At 29.0% G+C, this 14,427-nt stretch overlaps 1 protein-coding gene across 3 annotated transcripts in view; it reads left to right on the top strand.

The window, feature by feature from the left end:
* The window catches only part of LOC107447483 (leucine-rich repeat-containing protein 24-like), a 475,982-nt gene that overhangs the window by 279,295 nt on the left and 182,260 nt on the right, over nucleotides 1-14,427 (top strand). For 2 of the 3 annotated variants that reach the window (XM_071188145.1, XM_071188146.1), the window contains one exon: nucleotides 13,463-13,490. The exons of the other annotated variant lie outside the window; for it this stretch is intronic. The gene's annotated coding sequence lies outside the window, so the exon portion shown is untranslated. The remainder of the gene's footprint in view (nucleotides 1-13,462; nucleotides 13,491-14,427) is intronic. 3 annotated transcript variants of the gene reach the window in all.

The raw sequence follows: 14,427 nt of genomic DNA, 5'->3' as shown, positions 1-14,427 counted from the left end.
TAGTTATATTATACACTTTCTTTTCAATTTTAATGAGTAGCGTCTGCTTTCACTTAAACATTACTAGACTTATTCATTTATCTACATATTTTTTTTTAATATTTCAGATTTAAATATATGTTTACAACTTTCGTTGCTCTTAAGACGGTTGTTAATTATCCTTAAAACTTAACCTGGATTTAATTTTCTGACTTCAACGGAATTTTTTATAAAAACTTTCTAAATTCTTAATAATAATAATAACTTCACGTAAGCATAAAGGAATTGATTTGTACAAAAAGACTAAAAAATTGAACTTTTTCATCTTCAAATGAATTGATTCACACTGTAAAACATGAAATAAGGGACGATTAATATCTTATAAATTTTTAACATTTGTTTATAGTGAATTTGTTCTAAATATACAAAACATAGCGGATGCTCAAAAATACAATAAAAGCAGCAACTTTTGGTAATACTCTGATTAACTAATAAATATACTATTGAACCCTAACATTAAGCCAAACTTTAAGTCAATATTGTCATGTTCACATTCAAAGAAGTTAGCTGTAACCGGGTCATTACATAAAATTCAAGAGAAAACTCTAAAACACTCGAAAGAACACCTTCGACACTTATGTAATGTATTTACATTTAAAATCAATTTATATGCCTCTAGTGCCACCTTGGTGAAAGTGACATTAAGTGAGATGTTATAAACATAAAATGAGTGACATTGAGTCATTCCGTCTGTGGGTACAAATTTTATGATTCGGTAGATAACTACCTTTAAATCTTTCCATTGATACAATTTTTTACTTTATAAAAGCTTCTTACATTGATAATAACATTAACTTCTAGTAAATACAAATGAATTAATTTGCGCAAAAGGCTGAAAAAATAAACTTTTAAATCACTAAAAAAAATAACATTGTCTTCAAATGAATTGAGTGATACTGAAAAACGTGAAATACTGTACTATTAAAATTGCAAAAAAATTATTAAACATTTGTTTATAATGAATTTCTTTTAAATATACAATACATAACGCATGTTCAAAAATCCAATAAACGCAACACCTTTTCGTAATACTCTGTTTACCTAATAAATTTACTATCGAACCCAAACTTTATATCAATATTAAATATTGTCACTTTCACATTCAAAGTAGTTCTATGTTAGCAGTAACCGAGTCATCACGTTAAGTTCAAAAGAAAACTCTCAAACACTCAATAGAACACCTTCTGCACTTATAGTAAGGTATTTACATTTAAAATAAATTTATATGCTTGCTGTGTCACCTTGGTGAAAGTGACATTAAATGAGGTGTTGTAAACATAGAATGACATAGAATGACATAATGTGACATAGAATGATGAAATAAAACATAGAGTGACATAAACTGAATGACATTGAGTCATTCAGTTTATGTGTACAACTTTCATCTCTCCTTAGAGGGTTGTTAATTACCTTTAAATTTTTCCATGAGTACAATTTTTGACTCCAAGGCATATTTTTATGAAAACTTCTTACATTGATAATAACATTAACTTTTAGTAAACACAAAAGAATTAATTTGTACAAAAGGATGAAAAAATAAACTTTTAAATCCCTACATAAAATAACATTGTCTTCAAATGAATTGAGTGATACTGAAAAACGTGAAATACAGTACTATTAAAATCGCAAAAAAATTATTAAACGCTTGTTTATAATGAATTTCTTTCAAATATAGAATACATCAAGCATGCTCAAAAATCCAATAAACGCAACAACTTTTCGTAATACTCTGTTTACCTAATAAATATGCGATTGAACCTAAACTCTATGCCAGATCTAAAGTCAATATTAAACATTGTCACTTTCACAGTCAAAGTAGTTCTACGTTTGGCAGTAACCGAGTCATGACAGAAAGTTCAAAAGAAAACTACCAAACACTCGAAAGAACACCTTCTACACTTATGGTAATGTATGCGCATTTAAAATCAATTTATATCCCTGTTGTGTAACCTTGGTGAAAGTGACATTGAGTGAAAAAGTAAAAATAGCGTCATGCAAGATTTCGTGACGTCGCACGATATGAGAGGCGGCGATGTCTGAAGATCTCTCCCCCCTACCCCTCTTTCCAGTTTCATCAATCTATCAGTAGAAGAAAAAACACGGTTCGTGTCCACGGAGAAGATAATTCCAATAAGGGAGCCCTTGTTCCCCTCCGAAATTCAGATAACCAATATATAACTCTTGCGCACCAGCGGTTTCTAGGCAACGCTCCAGAAAACGGGAAAAGGCAAAGGAAGAAATATCCAGAGAGACAAATACGAGTGGACGCAGAAAGTCAGGAGATAAAGGAGCGATTCTTCCTTTGTTCCTGACTATAGAAGAGGAAAAAATAACAACATAAAGAAGAATAACAACAATAAGAGATGAAGACCTAGAGCGAGCCCTGAGTAGCTTTACTTCGTATAAGAAATTGTATTTCAAATACCCTGAAGTGTCGAAATGCATTTCCGTAAGATAACTTATAAACTGTTGACCGTTCCGAAAGCTATTTTTTTTTTTCGAATTAGTCAGGACACAAAATGAACAGTTTCCATTCTTTTGAAAAATTGCATTTTACTGAAGAAATGATTTTCGGATATGCATTTTTGAAAATTGAATTTTTAAGAGATTTCTTAAGACAGGAAGTATTTTATTATAAATTAAATTAAAATAATTGAGGCCTGCATCAACCTCTATATAACGATAATTTGCGCAATTTTTTTTTCTGATACCACGGATAATTCATAATGAATATTTCAATACGAAACTATTTACCATTTAAACAGTTTTTAACTCCAGTCATTAGTTACGCTTTGTAAATGAAACAATTACGAGATATCTACATCCGGATGCTGGCTTTTAAAATAATAATTTTTTTTTAAAAAATTATTCCAAAAAAATTATAAAAGCTATAACAATGATTAGCTACACTGTAAAAAATGGATACTCAAATTTCACGAACAAAGATTAGCTACACTGTAAAAAATGGGTACTCAAATTTCATGAAACTTTCTTCGTTTTTGATGAAACCTCTTACTGGTACATGCTGCGAGCGGACATTTAATAGAAGTGACGAAATAGCTTGTCACGTCTTCGAGGAAATGAATTTCGTAAAAAGGAAAGGGACATTGCCATTCTTGTTTGAGTTGTCAAGTCTTCATTCTAGTTAACAATTACCCACAATGCAAGAGGATGAGGCTCCGATTTGAGGCTTAAAAATCGTATAAGTGTACCAAAGCTCCGAAATTGATTTTAAATAAAGTACTATCTGTTATAAATGTAACTATGACCTTTACTGGTAGGTTATCAGCGAAAACTGAGAAAATTCATGGTCTACTCTACGAAAGAATGAAATCGGATTTCTCTCCACTTCTTTACTACCTCAATATGGTCTATACAATATGATATATACCTCAAAATGGTCTATAGAAACAATCATTCGTTTCATGCTGACAAAGATGACGAACTCACATTTCTTATTGCATCACAATTATTCTACAATGAAACTGGCCCACACGATAATCAACTCTAGTACATGGTAACTCTCTGGTAAGATTACCATACTAGATCAACTAAGCCACATTACTCGGCTTAGGTGTATATTGTCGTGCATTAAAATCACCACGACAAATAAATAATTTTAACGTGAAGTTAAATATATTACTAGTGTGAAGGGATGTTTTAAAGTTCTGGAAAAATGAAAATACCTTTACTGATCGTAATTTTTATTTAGTTATCCCTTAACATGAAATGAAGAAAATGAAACGGCAGTGTTGGTAGAGAAGTGTTAGAAGTAAAATTGTAACTCTAATAACTTATTACTAACCCTGTTACGCTAATTTTACCTGAGAAATTAAATTTCCAACTCAAATATGCCAAAGTACATCTAAGCCATCACCTCCAGCATCAGAAAACCTACACACGGTTTCTTATAAGTAGTCTGCGAAGACTATTTAAAAAAATGAACCAGTTCTGCGCATGAACCCAAATTCTATTTTAAAAGTAAGTAAGAGAAATTTATCATATATATTTGAAGATTGAATCTGTAGTGGTTGATATGTAAATAAGAAAAACCAATCATACTCATAAATTAAACAAATTTTAAACATAAATTTTCTACTACTTTCTTCCTTTTATTCGATGTTCTATTAAATGGCTCTTTCGTAAACTGATTTACCTGCATAGTGGTCTGATCGGATTACCTATTAAAAACCGTGTGGAGGTGTCAGTAACAGGCGGCATTGGCTAAGAGGCCTGTAACGCATAAAACTTTTTTTAAGCTGTTGTTTTTTGTACAATATGTATAAAAAAATCTTACGAATCATCCATGCCATAGTTTAAAAAAAATTTCAAAGTTCAAAATTAGTAAACGACATGCGTTTGACATTTGATGTGTAAAAATATTATTCGTCCAATATATATATTTTTTTCCGTTCATTTAAAACAAAATTGTCTACACTTTAATTCGCACCAATATTTTTTTCTCTTTAATTCTTTAAAAAATTAAAATATTTCTAAATTTCGTTGCTTAATTTTAATTTTACCTGAGAAACTGAAAATTTTTAATTTTACGTGAGGGATTACAAAATGATGCATTACAAAATATTTCAAGTATGACAATATGAAATTTGAAAATATATATTTACTTATTATACTCCAATTTCGCTTTAATTTTTTTTTAAAAACGTATAAACGTGTATATATATATATATATATACGAGGGTTGCTATTTATATTTCTGGCCTTGGCAACAGCAAGTGTTGCTAGGCGACNNNNTGACAATGGGCACATTTCCTCATGTATATATATATATATATATATATATATATGAAATTAAAATAAAAATTAAAGACATTCTGAAGACAAGATAAAGTAAAATTAGTGAATATATATTTTCAAAGTTCATATTGTGTCATATTTAAAAGATTTTTCGATCCAAGATGAAAAAAACGTGAAAAAAATGACTATGGAAAAAAAAAGAACCATCAAAGTTTTATCATCCTCTAGAGCTCAAATAAATAATGGACATTGTAAATGAGAATTAAACATAATTTTTTCACCGCATGAGAGATTTAATTACGCAGTTTTTTTTTCAAGTAATAAAAAAACTCTCAATTATTTAAGATTTTTGTGTAACATCGGACTCCGTTAAAAAATTGACCGTCCAGGAAGAATTTTTTTTCCCTCATCAAATTAGCCAGAACACAAAATAAATTGTATCTTCTTATTTAAAAGAATAACGGTTCGAGGAAGGAACAGTTCTAGGATATTCATCACTGAAGGTTGAATTTTAAAAGATTGGTTTTAAAAGCAGAAAAGATTTTGTAAAAGTTGAAAAAAATAATGATTAATTAATCGCACTTAAAGAATGGAAGAATAATTTCGATAGTGTTAAGGCTCGCTTGAGAGTACAGTTTGATCATTTAAATTAATTATCTAAACAATTAATTAGGCTATTCTTTTCACTTGAGATGGCTTTAAATGGATCAATATATGAAAGAAAGGGGCAATTTAAATTTATTGAAAAAATGTTTTATTAAGCTTTATTTTAATTAAATTGCCCCTGGTGTTATTTCACAATATTTGAAGCAAAGTCTTAAAATAGTGATTGAATATTCATTTTTCACTGTTTTTTTTTCTGAATAGTTATAAGTAACTCATCGAAAAAGTCTTTTAATAATCATAAAGCTTTGAAAAACACCTGGCAATAAAAATATAATTAATTTATTGTTCAATCATAATAAAAGTTTCATAAAAATACATTAATCTTATATGATAGAATTGAAACAGATATTATAACAGATATTTTAATTAAGAATTAATAAAACTCACAAAAGATTTTTTTTCGTAGAGATTAAAGCAAATAATAGATATTCTTGAAATTAGTCTCAGTGATTAAATTAAAAATTTAACTTATCGCAAAATACAGTTTCATTTGAAGGCAATATCGATGTAATGTCCGATAAACAATGTTCTTAAAAGCAATATTCGAAACGAAAAATGTTAAAGCGCATAGTAAACGCAATTTTTTTTAAGTAATTGAAAAGTTAAATGATTTTATTCATGTAGGTGTAATGACAACGTTCAAAGAATAACAAATTAGAAATAAGTTGTATGTATCGAAAATGAAAATACATTTGTGACTACCACAATGTATAATCATTTGAGTTTGAATCATTATATTAAATAACCTTTCGAATCGTCAAAAGTTTAACAAAGATTTAAATGTTTGTCAATTTAACTGCAAAGCAAACTGAAGAAAGATTATCCTGAATAAAAAAATTTTTTAAAAAACTTAAACGAGAGTGTCATACAGAAATAAGAAGCAAAAGTTTTTTTTTTCATTTTCCATTTATCGATAAATATTATAAATTTTATTTAATATTATTTTTTTAAGTTTAGATAATGACATGATCATCTAACCTGAACAAATTTCAAGACGTGATTTCCGTCTAGTTTATTGCAACTGAACTTCAGTTAATGCAAGAGGTATGAATTACGATTTTAATTTGGGCACTTATTAATTGGAAGGGGGTAATTTGTCCGCTCAAAATTTTATTCACGGGAGACGCTTTTTACTTTTTTTGACCATTCAAGATTTTACTCATAAAGTAAAGAAAGTAAAGAAGACCAAAACGTAAAGAAGAGCAGTTAAGTTATATATAGAGAAAAGAACGCATGGTATTAAATCTAAAAATACAAGCGTGATCAATGATAATAAACATAACCAGCGACCTCACCCCCTGAGAATAGGATGGGGGGGGCGAAATTCTGTGTACTGGTGTTTGACCAGCTCGTGATAGTAAATGTAGGAGTATCATAAACTGGAACCAGATCAGCAGCAAACGCATAAACCATAATTCATTAAAGACTTGGATTCTTTAGAAAAAAATTATCCCAGTGTCACTTTTTTGTTCTCCAATGGCGCCTTAAGCGATAAGATAGAAATAATATAAATAAAAAATAAATAAATAATAAAATAATAAATATATATATAAATAATAATGAATTATTTAATAATAAATATATAAATAATGAAATATAATGAATAAAATAAATAAACAAAAATAAAACACGTGTTTGAAATTTTAAAATTGGTGCTGATCTGCTTGACACTGAGTTGTAATTGTAATGCACTTTGGTGTTTCGGCTGCTGCTGCTTATGGCCCACCCAGCCTTAGGTCTGTGGGTATCAGCTGGGCGAGGAGGAAAGGCGGTTTGTGCTGAGTTCTGACCAGTTGACCACATTGCCAAGATCATAACGCTGGTCACTATANTAAGTAATGAAAGATATTTTAAAAGATAGAAAATAAATATGTGTATGCCAATTGTGGCATCACAGTCACTATATTGTATTGTCTTAATCTCCCTCACCCCCTCCCAAGGCTCACAATGGGATGTTGTGGGCAGGCATTTTACTATTTTTAAAACACCTATCTAATTAATTCTCCAACGTTTGTGGTTTCTGCGAAATATTTTTATCAATGGCTGTGAAATAAAACTGAAAACATTAACATGTTCCCTGCCGATTTAGAGTAGCCGAATCAGAGTTCGCTGAAGATTTAGAGTAGATAAAGTAGCATGGAATGCTACTCTAGTGACTATCATTTCTTGGCGCTAGATTTTTAACCTTATCTATTAATTTAAAATAAAAAAAATTTACAAAAAATCTACTTAGCGACGAATATGTCATTTGAAAGTTTAAGTTTTTACCAAAATTTCAAACTAAAATAATCCGTCAGACAAGCATTTTTAAAATACCAAACACGTCTGTTTTTGTTTCGATTTGGCATATATTTCTTAAGACATTTCCAATTTAAAGGACTTGCTCATTTTTTTAATTCATTTTTGTGATTACAGCACCATTTTTGCGAATTGCAAACACTTGCAGACAAAAGCAGGGAATTTTATTTATGGAGAATCCGAATCTGCAACAAAAATAAGAGTTTCTAATTAAGATTTTAAATTTGTTTTCCAGAGTGGAAGTTAGGGGTGAGTTCGGCATAGTTGAATAGCTCTTTCGAAAATATTTCTGCTATATCTGTGTATGTTTATATATATGTCCTTGAGATATTTGACCACTCTCTATTTTAATGTCATTCAAAAATATCTAGAATTATTTTTTAAGGCAAAATAAATTACATAAATAATTCAATTATTAAAATTCTCTTAATTATTTGTAATTTTATTTGGGACTATGTGCAGGAAAATATCAATCATTGATTTATTTTTCTTATAAGGCAGAATAAATTTTAAAGCTAACTCAATTATTAAAATTCTTAATTATTTGGCGAAAAAAATTTCAATAATAGATTTGTGTTTCTTTTAAGGTTGAATAATTCATATTTATATCTCAATTATTAAAATTCTAAATTATTTGCATTTTTTTCTGAAAATATCTATAATTGATTTTTTATTTTTAAGGCAGAATAAATTTTATAAATAACTCAATTAATCATTTTCGTTTTTATCTGGGACAATGTTTAAAAAAATAACTGCCAGCAACAAGTAATTGAAATTCTAAACAAAAATAATTACTTCCTGCGAACTTTAAGAATTATATAGAGAGGAAGAAGAAAAAAAAAGGCAAAACTTTATCTACCAAGAGAAAAATAAATCAGAAAATCAATTGATATGTAACAGTTTTTAGTCATAAGAACTCCTCTCAAACCATCCTATAACTTCAAACTTTTAAATACATTTCACAAAGAGTGAAAAAAATCTGATTTGCTTTTGGGACTTCCATGCTAGGCAAGGATCATATAGCTTAATACTTCATTACGGAATCCCTTTTTTACTGAAGAAGTCAATTTCACAAAGGATTACAGTCTTCACTTTGGGTGCAAAGAATAGGAAAAACGGGATGCAAAATGGTATGCTTTCTCAGTTACCTTAATACCCCAAAAAACGGGATAGTGCTGTATATAAATTAGAAATTTACCCTTTCATTATCTGTGTGATTTTCTTTCGGATTTGTTTTCCTACTTTCTTCTGTTTATTAAGATTTTTTTAAAGTAATATTATATTTTCTATTTTTTTTCTCCATGATTAATAGAAATTTTCATTCCAAACTGAGAGCATCTCGTGAATGAAAATGATTATTTTCCGTTTCGTTTCAACTGTAATCGTAAAACTACACATCTCATTGATTTTCGAAAGCTTAACTGAAACTTGAAGAGAATTCTGGAATCAATATTTAGTTCATAAATTTTTATATGGAGAGAATTCTATTTTGCATTAAGAAACGGCTTTTTTCTTCATTTTTTAAATTAGTATTGGGGAGGATATTTTTATGCATACTTTAGCTTTTTTTTTCTTCTTAAATCACATCTTTATATTTCCAAGGTTTAAAAATTTAGATCAAATTGAAGATATTTGTATGGCCTTAGCAAGGAAAGCCCTCAGTTTACGAAATTCTTATCACTTAATGTATTGAAGTTTGACAGTACATAGATAATTTTTATAATATTAACCTTTTATTAACTGAAACTTCTACAAAGTTTCAATAAGATCATAGATAATTAGATTTGTAGTTTCGATAGGTCAACATCAACAGCAAAATGGTAAACTTTTCTCAGTTACCTTAATACCGAAAAAATAACCCTCCGAAAAAAACGAGATACTGCTGTATATAAATTTACACTTATTATTATAATTATAAAACAATCATAATTTTATTATAAATTATAAATTATAATTTACCCTTTCCCTATCTGCGTGATTTTCCTTCGTGGTTGTTTTCCAACTGTCTTCAGTAGATTAAGACCATTTTTTGAAAGTAAAATTATATTTTCACTTTTTTTCCTTGATTAATAGAAATTTTCATTCCGCGCTGAGATAATTTCGTGAATGAATATAAATGTTTTCCATTTTGTTTCAGCTGTTAAGTTTCGACTGCATTCTAGCAACTACTACGCGTCCCATAGACTTTTAAAAGATTAAGTAAAACTTGGAGAAAATTCTCGAATCAGCTTTTAGTTCGTAAGTTTTCGAGTGTTGAAAATTCCATTTTGCATTAAGAAACGGTTATATATTTCCCGTTTTTACTCCGTTTTAAAATAGTGTTGGGATGAAATTATTTCATGCATGCATATTTTTATTTCTTAAATCACATATTTATGCTTCCAAGGTTTANTGATTATTTTCCGTTTCGTTTCAACTGTAATCGTAAAACTACACATCTCATTGATTTTCGAAAGCTTAACTGAAACTTGAAGAGAATTCTGGAATCAACATTTAGTTCATAAATTTTTATATGGAGAGAATTCTATTTTGCATTAAGAAACGGATTTTTTCTTCATTTTTTAAATTAGTATTGGGGAGGATATTTTTATGCATACTTTAGTTTTTTTTCTTAAATCACATCTTTAAATTTCCAAAGTTTAAAAATTTAGATCAAATTGAAGATATTTGTAAGACTTTAGCAAGGAAAGCCCTCAGTTTACAATATTCTTATCACTTTATGTATTGAAGTTTGACAGTGCGTAGGTAATTTTTATGATATTTACATTTTATTAACTAAAACTTCTACAAAGTTTCAATAAGATCATAGATAATTAGATTTGTAGTTACGATATGTCAGCATCAACAGCAAAATGGTAAACTTTTCTCTGTTACCTTAATACCGAAAAAATACAACACCGAAAAAAAAGAGATAGTCCTGCATATAAATTTATCCTTTGATTTACCCTTATTATTATAATTATAAAAGAATAATAATTTTATTATAAATTATAATTTAATGAAATTTTAATTTTATTTATAAATTTACCTTGTATTAGAAATTTACCCTTTCCCTATCTGCGTGATTTTCCTTCGTGGTTGTTTTCCTACTTTCTTCAGTTGATTAAGAGCTTTTTTTACAAGTAAAATTATATTTTCTCTTTTATTCCTTGATTAACAGAAATTTTCATTCCTCGCAGAGGTAATTTCGTGAATGAATATTAAAGTTTTCCATTTTGTTTCAGCTGTTAAGCTTCGACAGCATTCTAGAAACTACTGCACGTCCCGTAGACTTTTAAAAGCTTAAGTTAAATTTAAAGAGAATTCTCGAATCATCCTTTAGTTCGTAAGTTTTCGAGTGTTGAAAATTCCATTTTGCATTAGGAGACGGTTATATATTTCCCGTTTTCACTCAGTTTTAAAATAGTGTTGGGATGAAATCCTTTTATGCCTGCATATTTTTTCGTAAATCACATAGATTTATGTTTCCTAGGTTTAAAAAAATAGGTCAAATTGAAGACATTTGCATGAACTTATCGAGGAACGCCCATAGTTCTCGAAATTCTTACTTAACTTAAGAAAGTTCGACAGTACAAGATATAGTTAAATTTTACATTATTTACATTTTGTTACTTAAAACGTCTAGACTGGAGCAAGAGGTTTGCATCAAGTCGTACATCATGAAATTTGTAAGCCATTGAATTGATCAATTTCAGCAGTTTATTATTAAACATAGGCTGAATATCTTGCATCTTTTTTTCTTTTTTCAAGAAATTGCCTGTCTCTTCTGCTTTAAGAAATCATTGTAGATCCAAAAAAACACTTAAAAAATAAACATTTTATTTAAAAATTATTTTTATTGAAAGGGAAACGGTTAGAAATTCACATTATTTTGAAATATGAGCTCTTACGAGGAGCTCCGGCTTCGTAGTTCAACTTTAAATTATTTAAATTTTGTTACTTAAGACGTCTAGACTAGAGCAAGAGGTTGGCATTAAGTCGTACATGATAAAATTTTTAAGCCATTGAATTTGTCAATTTCAGCAGTTTATTATCAAACATTGGTTAAGTATCTTACATATTTTTTCTTTTGTCCAGAAATTGCCTGTCTCTCCTGCTTTAAGAAATCATTGCAGATTCTAAAAAAACATAAAAAATAAACATTTTATTTAAAAATTATTTTTATTGAAAGAGAAACGGTTAGAAATTCACATTATTTTGAAATATGAGGTCTTACGAGGAGCTCTGGCACCATAGACTTTGCGAAAGATTAATAGTGCATTTGGCTTAAGTGATAGTTGACTTAAGTGTTTGTAAAGCAAATATGAATAACAAAAGACCACTCCCAAGTGCTGTTGGTGAACGTTAGTTGCTCTAGCACAGGCATGATCCTCTATGATTTTAGGAAACTTGTTCAGAGATCACAATAGATATACAGTCGGACTTCTATCGAACTTAAATTTCGCGAATTTCTCTATTTTATGATTTTTTTCTAGGAACCAAGAACATTTTAGAAATTTTTTCGTAAAATAACTTCCAAATAGCGAAAGGAATTTTCTGTTTGAAGAAATTTTCTTTGAAATCCACTTTCCCTAATTCTTAAAATATTAAAGAACATTTCAAACTTGTTAACGCATTTTACAGGGGAAGTGACCTTGAACTGATTTTCAAAGCCACTGAACTTATAGAGAAAGCAGTAAAATCTCTTTACTTTTTTGTTTGCATTTCGAACGGAAAACTCAAACAAAATTAACGGAATTTATCAGTAGCAATTGAACTTAAGAACGCACGGGATAATGTATGATTAAAATTACTTTAATAAAAAATGCAGCTACAATTTAATACATAAATATAGTTTTTTTTAATTGAAAATATATGTAGCATGATAGTGTGTCACTGGATAATGTTTTGTTCAATTCTTGCCTTCCATGCAAATTTCTTTTATGGTTAAGATTTATAAAATAAATAGTAGATACTAGTTTACAGGATAAAGGTGTATCAATTGCTATTTAATTTGTGTCCAGAGTTTAAGAATTCATAACCTTTTTTGTGATTTTTAAGAATTTCAAAAGGTGATTTTCGATTTAATGAATTTCCTTATAACGAACTTTTTATCGGGATTTAGTGACTTCGTTAAATAGAGGTCCGACTGTATTTGGTACTAATTTGACCAAATGATGCAAAAACTTGGTCAACAGATCATCTCCTGTGTTATTACATGGCGTAGCCAAACTAATCACTGCACAATGACTATGGTAATACTACATGAATTGTAATTGTAATTGGAACTTCGCCATTCTCCTTCATGTTCACTAGATCTTGCCGCTACTAGCAACCAATTCTTGGCCCTCCCGTAATTCGTTGACTCGCGTGAAAAAAATGTTTTTCATTTACATATTATTTCATGTATTATTTGTAACGTATGATGAATCTATATTAAGATTCAAAATGTTCTTTATATAAGAAATAGAATCAAGATAAATTGCACATTGTAATAATATAATGAAAACGGTAAAAAATAGCTGTAATTAGAAATGACTTCAAAATGTTATCAATTTTGCGACACATTAAAGTATTTCCTTTTTCAAGAGGTGAAAATCTTTAACTCAATTTTTTTTCTTGAATATTTACTTTTTACTTTAAACACCTAAAAATAATCTTCAGTACTTAATTATGAGTGATTTTACAATACATTGATTATATTTCTATACTTTCATTTCAGATTTTTATCGTTCAGAACATCTTTAAAGGTAAGCCTTTTTAAAATACATCTCATTGTTCAATAGATTTTTATTTAACATCTAATTTATATAAATATTTCTTTTCTTACGTAAACAGAAAACAAACATAATCTGTAATTAGTAAAATAAATTGCTGTACTTAAATAATTCTTTTATATAACAGAAATCTAGTCAAAAAATATTTCAATTCATAGACAAAAATCAAAACAAATTCTCGTATGTGTATCCATATTTGCATTTTATTGGATAACATTTGACAAACTGTGACTCGACTTATCGAATAAATTTAGAGTTAATAAGAATTCCAGCATTTATTTCTTTATCCATCGTCCTTTTATATGGGTTAATTCTATGGAGGGACCGGGCTTTAATCATCCATCTGTTGCCTGACAGGTGGTTTCAGGCGAAAATAATTCTTCGTTCCCTATATCTAAAGGAGTGGGGGAAGGGAAACTAAATCCCGATCTTTTGTTATAGCTAAGCGGCAATAATGACACTCCTAAAGCTGTGTCACAACTGTTAGTACGCCCCCGCGTCCTATTATGACATCGAGCACTTGTTCTTTTTCTCACCCAGAGCCCCATTGTTTGAAGTTACTCGTAATACTTAACAATATTCACAATGCGCAATGTTTAATATCGCAGCAAAGCTTCTAAAAGTACACTTGTGTTCAGTGCCTAGGAAAACAGAAAATATTGCACTGCAATAACACTTAGTGCAACTAAACTGTGTATTTTCTAAATTTGAAGAACTTGTGTGCTAAAAAGGCGTGAAATTAACGAGAGAGGGATGTAGCTGTAGTATTTTAAAATTGGAATGTTGAAGAGTGAGTTTATCGACTGCGTGGAGAGAGAATGTTTAAAATTATTTTAAAGGGGGAAGTTAAAATATCTCTAAAGAATAAGTGCATTTTTAAATTAGATTTTCAGTGGATAAAAAAAATTCG

The sequence above is a fragment of the Parasteatoda tepidariorum genome, chromosome X2, assembly GCF_043381705.1.
Source record: "Parasteatoda tepidariorum isolate YZ-2023 chromosome X2, CAS_Ptep_4.0, whole genome shotgun sequence".
NCBI lineage: Eukaryota > Metazoa > Arthropoda > Arachnida > Araneae > Theridiidae > Parasteatoda > Parasteatoda tepidariorum.
Note: the sequence above shows the minus strand (reverse complement) of the source record. Positions and strands in the feature narration are given on the sequence as shown.